We start from the raw sequence: 9278 nt of genomic DNA on the forward strand, positions 1-9278 counted from the left end.
GCAACAAGAAATGTTAAATGTTAAATTAAAATTCTATTAGAAAGGTTTACTTGCACAACAGGAGAACATGAAATGCAGTGTAAATATGTTCAGATCTGCCATGTCCAAAAAAACCAGCTGCTGATTACTGAATTATATTCCGTAATATTTTTACATTCTTAATTTTCACCGGCCTTTTGTTTCCCTTCATATAAATAAAGACGTTTCCACAGAAAATTAAGAGTTTAATGCTCAAAATCTCCTGGGGGAGGACACCCAGACCCCCCCAATCAAATATTTCATCAATGAATATTTTTTCCAAATATCAGTGTTGTCTTGTTCATTGTGACTCGAATATTGAGCATCTTCACGTCTGGTGGACCAACTGTTTCGTCACCCTCTTCCTTATACGAGCCCTTAAATGTCCCCACCTTTCAACACAAAGTGACGCCCTCGGCCTTATAAGTCATGCAAGGCAAAAACACACTGCTACAGAAAATAAAATGCAAATAACACTAAGACACTTTAAATCTCCGGCGTGCTTATTCACCATCGCTGTTCTTCCTTCGTCTCTACTAGTACTTTTTCTCCTTTTGCCAAACAGAGAGAAGACAATCTACTTCCTGTTTATGAACAGAGTGGTGTGGCTGCAGACTCGTTTAACCAGAGGAAAGGCAGGAACCGTTAACCCATTCCAGAACAGCGGTGGTTGCTATACCTTCATGCCAATAAAGCTAATTTGAATTTGAGAGAGAGAGAAAGCAAACTCTATAACCCAGAACATGGGTCACTCTGAAAAATAACCCAGAGACCCAAACAACCCAGGAAGTGGGTCAAAATATTAACCCTACAACCCAGAACTTTCACCCAACACAACTAAGAAATAACCCAGGAGTTTTCAGTGTGCATGTTTTAACATTTTTATACAGTGGGATTGGGAAAGCAGTTTTTACTGCCTTGCTCTTGAAAGGTGCCGCACCAAGAAACTTGCTTTGAGAGGCGTCTCGGCCAACAACAGTCAGCAGCCTGTTTCAGTCCACCTCAAATTCTTGTGCTTTGTCTGGATCAGGATTTTTGGGCCCCAGTAACACCCCTTCAGAAACCTGTGAATGAAAACACATGCTGTTAATTGCCAGCGTGAAACAGACAGTTTAACAGACATGTATGCTCTGACTTTGAAATGTATTCTTACCTTTATGTGTTTAAATTCAGCCCCAAAAAGGACGGAGCTCTCTACATCTGCCCACAGCCGTCATACAGGGATGTTAATGTTTCAGGTCGTGGAACACTGAAGGTTTGAGCTTTCCCATGCTCGCCTACTTATGATGCTTAGAGAAAACTTTGACCAGCCAGAGATCTCAGCAGGATTTATCAGACTCCAGGTATCCAGCTTCAGAGGTAAAAAGGCCCGGTGAATGTGGAGAATCATGGACTCCCTGATCTGTGTGACTCGGGGAGATTAAAGGCGAGCTGCAGAGTTCAGTCAGGTTGTCTTCGCTCTGACGCTCGGTTGTTTCAGCGCTCAGATGTGAAACGGGCCATGAAACGGCGTTTGTTCTGCCTCTTCTGAGCCGGGGATCCCTGACTCACGCGGCGGCTTTTCGTCGGTGGGCAGCGAGGTTTCAAAGTAAAACGCTGCGAGTATCTGAAGTGAATAAACTGACAGAAGTTCAGTTCACATTCGTGCAAAGGCTGAATAAATGTGACCGTTTACTTCCAGCTGAGGACGACGACGCAATTCTGGGCTCACTGTCTGAAAGTGGTTCTGTTTCCCAAAGTTAACCTTATCTTTAATTAAAGAACCTTGAAGGCTAAAAAAATATTTTTTTTAAACTTTCACAGCAACTTTTTTAATAAAGTTTGTCCCAGTGTGAATGAAGTGCCTGATCTTCTGAGTTTGTGGCGCTGCACTGAAAACAGTTTTTGAAAGATGGCCAAAAGTATGAAGACACTATAATTATATCTATGTGTGATAGTTGAACAAAGATGATAATTATCGCGATAAACTTCTTCCTCATTAACAATACAACAAATTTCCAGTTAATGTTTGATTTAATTAATTTGAATCACGAACGAATCAGCACCTCATTTTATTTGTGCATATTTGTTCAAAGTTTGTTTTTTTAATCATAAGTGCCTCAGATTTGGGAAGTGATCCACAAGTGTTTGTTCTGACGTAAAGAAAAGTTTAAAACCACAATTAACCATCTGCTTTCTTCAACTGTGACTCAGGAGCAAAAATCAGCCTCTAAACTTTAAAGAAATTTATCCTGATAATTATCAATATTGAATTATAAGAATTTTGTTGTTGCGATACATTTTTTGGCCATATTTCTCAGCCCTTGTTGAACATGTGACAACCAAAACTATTACCTTTAACGTGCTGCTCCAACAGCCTCCACTCTTCAAGTGACCGAAAAGGTTGATCAAGTCTCCCAAAACAACCGTTCCAATATAATGTGAGAGCGAAGGCCAGTACCAGTCCAGCCACAGGCATCCGCGTAGGTTTAGGAGACCACGAGAGCCGCGTTTCAACCCAAAGTTGGACATTTAAGTCCCCGGATCTCTTCTCAAGGAACTAAAAGGTTCCTTCAGTGTTTCCACCGTGGTCTAAAGACCTGCCAAGATTATGCAAATTAACCAGCTGATGTAGGCTGTAGGCCTGCACGCGGTACACAGCGATGCACAGGCATCATTATTTAGTAGCCACTATCTATGAGCAACATTTATAAACGAACATCAGATTTGACTGGAATATAATGAAGAACTACAGGCTGTGCTTGAGCATTAATAGCTTTTTTTGTGTGGGAGAATAATGAACAGACACGATAAAGTTCGTTAATTTAAACTTAAAATTAAGAAACTGGATAAAACCATCAGGTTCTTAAAATAACTCCAGCACAGAGAAAGCAACACAAAAATAAAGTGGCGACAGTTTTTAAAACATTTCCAGCGACAAGAGCTGCAGATCAGCTGCAGAGTCCACCTGAGCGTCGGAGGAACAGGATGTTTAACGAGCTTTATTACCTGCTGTAATCAGCTGTTCTGCTTGTTTTGGAGAGGAGAAGAATTCAGCTCTGTGGAAAAACCTCCTGACTGATGAAAACAACAACTCAGGACTCAGTATTTAGCATAACTCAATCAGCTGTTCGCTGTAAACACACCGCTGCACGCCGGCTGCTGTTTCCCAGCAACACATTTAATACCGACGTTCGATCTCAGGTGACGTCGGCGAGACTCGTGCAGCTAACGATGATTACGGCAGTCTTGAAGTCCTTTGATCGGTGACAGTGACACACACACACACACACACTACAGGTGCTGACAGCAGCTGTGTCACCGACGCTGGTAAAAAAAAAAAAAACAGGTGAAATGAGCCACGAAACAGCTGTTTGTTATTATAAAGAAAGAATCGGGGTGAAAGGATGGATCAGCACAGGCAGCTAGCAGGGATCATCTGAGCTACAGAGAGCTGCGGGGGAGTTAAAAGGTGCAGCTCCTGACAAAAGGAGAACCACAAACGCACGTGGTCACATTTTCAGCTGAGGACTATGGAAGCCTATAGGGGACTAAATTAAAATTTATCATGCAAACTTGAAAATGAAAACGTAATCTCATAATAACATCATTTCCCACATATGCATGTGTTATTTAGGTACAAATTAAAATGAAAATGAAATAATCCAATTTCCATTTGTTTTCTTTAGCTTGAAATAATAACAGACTTTGGACACTTTGTTTTGTCCCTCGCTGTTTTCTCTCTCGTCCTCCACTTTGCAAACAGCTCCATCATAATCAAGTCGTGTTCACAGCGTAAGCGCGATGTGCGAAAGTAATAAATGTCCCTGTGAAACACTGTGCTGTATAGTTAAATGGATTAAACGAAGCATTGATGCAAAGAATTTGTGTCGGAGCATTTTATGAATCGATTTAATCGATAAATCGTTACAGCCCTAATTTTGTGGCTCTCTAACAACGCTGGAAAAGAGGAGCAGTTGTAGAAAAACAGCCGACATGCTCGATTTAAAGCCAGTAAACTCTACTCGCCCATTCAGAAATTCACTGCAAGGCTGGATACAGTTCTGCTTGATGAGACCGTGTTTACCCAAATTCTGTGTTTTACAATTTAAGCACATTTTCTCATCAGAGTGTATTAATGGGGAGGATGAAAACATTTTTAACAGTTCAAAAGGAAAATATTAGAAATTAAATCAATATCAATGAATTTCTATCACCCCCCTCTACTGATGGGGTTTGTTGAAGTGATGAAACTCTGCCGCCTTCGCTGGAACACCGGGAGGATAGAAGCAGCGCCGGTAAACACCAAAACAAAGCAGCTTCTAACATTTCTCTTCACTGGAGTTAAGGGGCCAAAGCCAGTAAACACGCCGACCTTGTGTGCTGCTGCTCGGCCACAGAGATTCGTGCCTCGAGACTCCCGAGGATTCATCTCTGGAGCTGCTGCTTTCCAAGGCCATTTCGACATTAGTAAGCAAGGAGTCTCGCAACCAGGGAGGACTTTTATTGACCGCTCTGCGGTCTGGTTCGGTGACCTTCTGTGGAAGACGGCTGTAGTTAAGACCACCAATTCAATATATTTCATAGTCTTGTCTTAGTGTTGTTCATACTGAGAGTCAACTTCAGTCACTCGCTACAGTCCTTTGGTTTGGAAAAGTTTGAAATGTGATAGAAACAGGAAATATCTGATATCTTTCCAAATATTCGCGCATTAAAACACATCTAAATGTCTTGTTTCATGGCAAAGACACACTATGTAAAGTAAAAATTACCTGTACACGCTTGTCCAGTGGTTGCAGGGTTGACGGTTCGATCGTCAGCTCTTCACGTCCACATTGAACCTCAAACTTCTGTTGGCCAGGCTGGTGCCTTGCATGGTTGCTCGCTGCCATGTGTGTTTGTGCCGGTGAATGAGACGCAGACTGTAAAGCAGATAAAAGTTCTATATGAATGAAGTCCTAAAGGTGCTCCTCCATTCAAGTTTTATTTCTTTTTCAAGAAACATTCCTCTGAAAAGCAACAACTTCTTGCAAACTAAACTTGCAATAACTTTGTCTTTACCTATAATAAGCACCACATGTTTCCAGGGAACATCCAAGGAATTTAAAGACCTGGGAAAATAAAGCTTAACTGTTTATTTTTCTGCCTAAAATCAAATTTTACCATCCTCTCCATGTTGCTCTGCAGCACACCTGTTTTTTTTTTTTTTGCTTGATGAACTGTCCTATTATGTGTCTTACTTATCTCTTCAGTTCACCTCACCCTGCACTCTACAGCGAAGAAGTCACGGCTGCACGCTTGACTGGATGCACCTGCTAACAACAGGCGTGCCTCAAGAAGCTGAACCCACTAATTAGAAGGTGAACATGTACTGTTAAGTGTGAAAGAGCACTGAAGAAACAGTTATAATATGTGTGACATGAATAACACTGGCATCATGAAGACGGTTATTCACCACAAGTAAAAGTACATGGGTATTAGGTAGGTTTATTGTCACAATACAACAAGTTGCAGAGTGAAATTGAGTTTTTTAACTCCCTTCTGCTACATAGCAGACGACATTAATACCGAATCAGTTATGACAAATGGCAACAGAAATAAACTATCATCACTGGAGCAGTGCTGAGGATGAACTAGAGTTCAAGTGTCTGATTAAAATGTACTTTAAGTGCTCATTATGCAGAATGGAACATATTAAATTATAGAATTATAATTATTGTGCATTCATGTGTTCTTTAATGTTGCAGCTGGTTAAGGTGGAACTCTTATACACTGCTGCAGCTTAATCCATATATTTTGGTATAATGATCTGGATCTGGAAAGTAACTAGTAAATAAATGTAGTGGGGGAAAAATACAATTTGGTTTTCAAAATATGGGGGAGTAAAAGTACAAAGTAGCAAAATGGAAATACTCAATTAAGCCCAGAAGTACAGTACTTGAATGAACATGGTCCCAGAAATTCTGGGTTTAATGGTGCAGCTACAAGCAGAGTTATTAATGATAACTGACAGCAGAACCATGAATGTTTTAATATGTAGTGAGATGAAATGTTGATAATTCATAAAGTTTAGTTAAATGATATTTTCTGTATTTTGTTTGGTGGTGCAATTGCGCCGGTCAAAATGGCATCCAGAAAAAGTGATTCTTTTTGCCAGCGACAGGCTGAGACTGTTAAAGCACAACATCGTGGAAAATATTCCTACTCGGGACTTGTTTTCAACAGGAAACTGAAATCTGGCTCAAGGACAAGTCTCGCTCTGAAATCTTGCGAGAGGCGAGTTGTTGCAGGAAGACGCCGAGTTTGTTGTGTTGGATTAACGTTGCTAGCAGTTCTTCTACGTACCCAACAAACTCCTCTCATCTTTGCCTCTTTTTATTGTCTTACTTGTGATTTACTCCATTATTAAAATGATTTCTTTTTAACAAACTATTTTAAATATGTGATGCACATAAACAAACTGTTTCTGCTGCCAAAGAAAGCAAAACTGGTCAGGAGAGACGCTGCACTTACAATCATTAAACAGCGTGTACATTATTTTTATTAAACAACAGAAAGTATAATTTTAATTTCTGATCCTCATCACAAAGTTGCCTCGTGTTATTCTGAGTGGAATAAGAGTCTTAAGTGTCAGAAAAGAAATAAACTAAAATGCAGCTATATAATAAAAAAATCTATGAACATATCAACTAATTTTGTCCTTGTCTGGATCCTGTAGGAGTGAATACCTAAGTTACCCCTCACACCCCCTACAGGCGGAACAATTTAGTTAGAGTTCAACATATTCATGTTACACGCCTACCTGAAGCTCGGACGCTAAGCGAAAAGCTCATGCTAAACAATTTTAACTAAAACAAAGAGATCAAACACCAGGGGCGAGTTCAATCTCAAAACGTTGCTACGTTTTGTCGGCTGAACTCGCCACAGCAACTAACGTTACCTGAGCTTGTAGCAAAACAACCATAGACTGAACACCGTGTATCTCACATCCTGAATGACCCAATCTTAACCTGTCCCAGAACAATAATTTATACATTTACAACTACGACTCGTGTCCTACTTTTGCTATTTTTGTAGGTTTAGTCCCAAACAATCTGTGCTGTTTAAGCTTCGGTTGTAAACCGCCATCTTGAAAACTTTCCATCCACCACCTGCACCTGTGACTGACACGCTATTGTTTTTCCCGCCAGACTTTCTACAAGTCCCGCCCTACTGTGCTGTGATTGGCTATTACACGTTTACACTGCTGATAGAAGATAATCTAATACTAATAATATGAATATAAATGTTTTAAATATTTCTATCTACAGAGGGAGCGCAAAAAGAGAGACAAACATTTTATATCCAGAAATGTAAATTCACCGGGGTTTTTTTTTTTGTTTTCCCCACGGGACTGACCAGGGCTGTGCTGTGATTGGCTAGTACTCGTTGACACTCCTGAGAGCGCGCTAGCATCCAATCATAAGGACGTGTGCCTTGACGAGCACTAGCCAATCACAGCACAGTAGGGCGGGAATTTTTCGAAACTCTGGTGGGGAAAAAATAACGACGACCCAAAGTTCCATTCGAACACGCGGTCTTTGTCGCCATCTTGTGGCTGACTCGTAGTACTGACACCCAAACATAGGTCATAGAAATATTGGTCCTTATTCATTTTATTATTAGTATTTCAATGTTTAGAGGAGAATTTATTATTTATTTTATTATTTGTTATTTGTAAACAGTCAACTTGTAAACAGTAAACATGGAGCCTGTCTGCGCTTATCTTTATCAATAGTATCATAAAGGTTGTATTTCAATTACTTTTGAGCAAATTTAAAGTTACAGTTGTAGTCAAGGAGTAGGAGAAGACATTCAGTTACATTATTATCTACAGGATCTTGATTATATGGTGATGTTGCCCTTGAAATTTTGTTTTTACACTAGTTGAGGATGGAAAAATGTGTGTAAACATTTAGTTTAGTCCAGTAAAAAAACTTAAATGGTAAGTAAAGCAGCAAACTACCAAAATTAACTTGAAGCTGTTACTTGATCCCTGAAAATTGTCTGAAATTCACATTATTTGTCAGTTTTGCTGACCTAAACTTTGTCTTTACCTTCTTTGGTTATTCTGCAGCAGTGGAAGGAAATGAAACACGTTTCTACAGTAAACACCGTTGAACAGGCTGTTGAAACACCCTCAGAAGCTTTATTTGTACAAGATTATTAATTATACTTTATAGAATATTAAGGAAGGAAGACAGACCAGCTGGTCATCAGTTGATCCTACAGTGGAATAATGAACAGAACTCCTTAATTTAATTGTTAATTTAATATCTGAAAATGTCTGGTTGGTGACGGAAATTTAGTTTTCACCTTTTTAAGGTTTTTCACTGTATTGAACTATTTATATTTACATACAAACTAGAAAAATAGGGATGTTCTAAAACCTTTGACCGGCGGTGTACGATAGTCTCTGACCTATCAAAGGAGACCAGAAATATGCATATAGAGTAGAGATACACCTGAAAACGTTTGGGCAGTTTCAAACAGGTTATTCCACAGTTCAACGTGCCTTTGTGGGACAAACTTGTCTTTCTGTCTCACATGTATCTGCACTGTACACATTGCATCAGCCAATGAAATTAAAACTTTCAGAGAAGAGACGTCTGTGCAGCGCATGAAGGGCAGGATGCAAATCCTTCACCTTCCTTCAAAAAAGAAAATAACACTGTATGATGAAACCACTGATCATCTCTTTGGAGAGTCGGATCAAAACACTGAGATCAAAACATTTCAGATGTTCAAAAAAGAGGAAGAAGCTGGAGAGAGCAGAGAAACAAGAGAGACCAAAGGCAGAGACGGAGAAAGATTACAGAAGAGAAAGCTCTCCTGTTACTGCTTCATGCAGCGAGGAGCTTCTCTACAGCCTGTGTAGCGACAGTAGTAGTATCAATGGTAGTAGTAGTATTGTCAGTAGTATTCCTACCGTAGGCCTGTGTAGCGACAGTAGTAGTATCAATGGTAGTAGTAGTATTGTCAGTAGTATTCCTACCGTAGGCCTGTGTAGCGACAGTAGTAGTATCAATGGTAGTAGTAGTATTGTCAGTAGTATTCCTACCGTAGGCCTGTGTAGCGACAGTAGTAGTATCAATGGTAGTAGTAGTATTGTCAGTAGTATTCCTACCGTAGGCCTGTGTAGCGACAGTAGTAGTATCAATGGTAGTAGTAGTATTGTCAGTAGTATTCCTACCGTAGGCCTGTGTAGCGACAGTAGTAGTATCAATGGTAGTAGTAGTATT

The sequence above is a fragment of the Micropterus dolomieu genome, linkage group LG22, assembly GCF_021292245.1.
Source record: "Micropterus dolomieu isolate WLL.071019.BEF.003 ecotype Adirondacks linkage group LG22, ASM2129224v1, whole genome shotgun sequence".
Lineage (NCBI taxonomy): Eukaryota > Metazoa > Chordata > Actinopteri > Centrarchiformes > Centrarchidae > Micropterus > Micropterus dolomieu.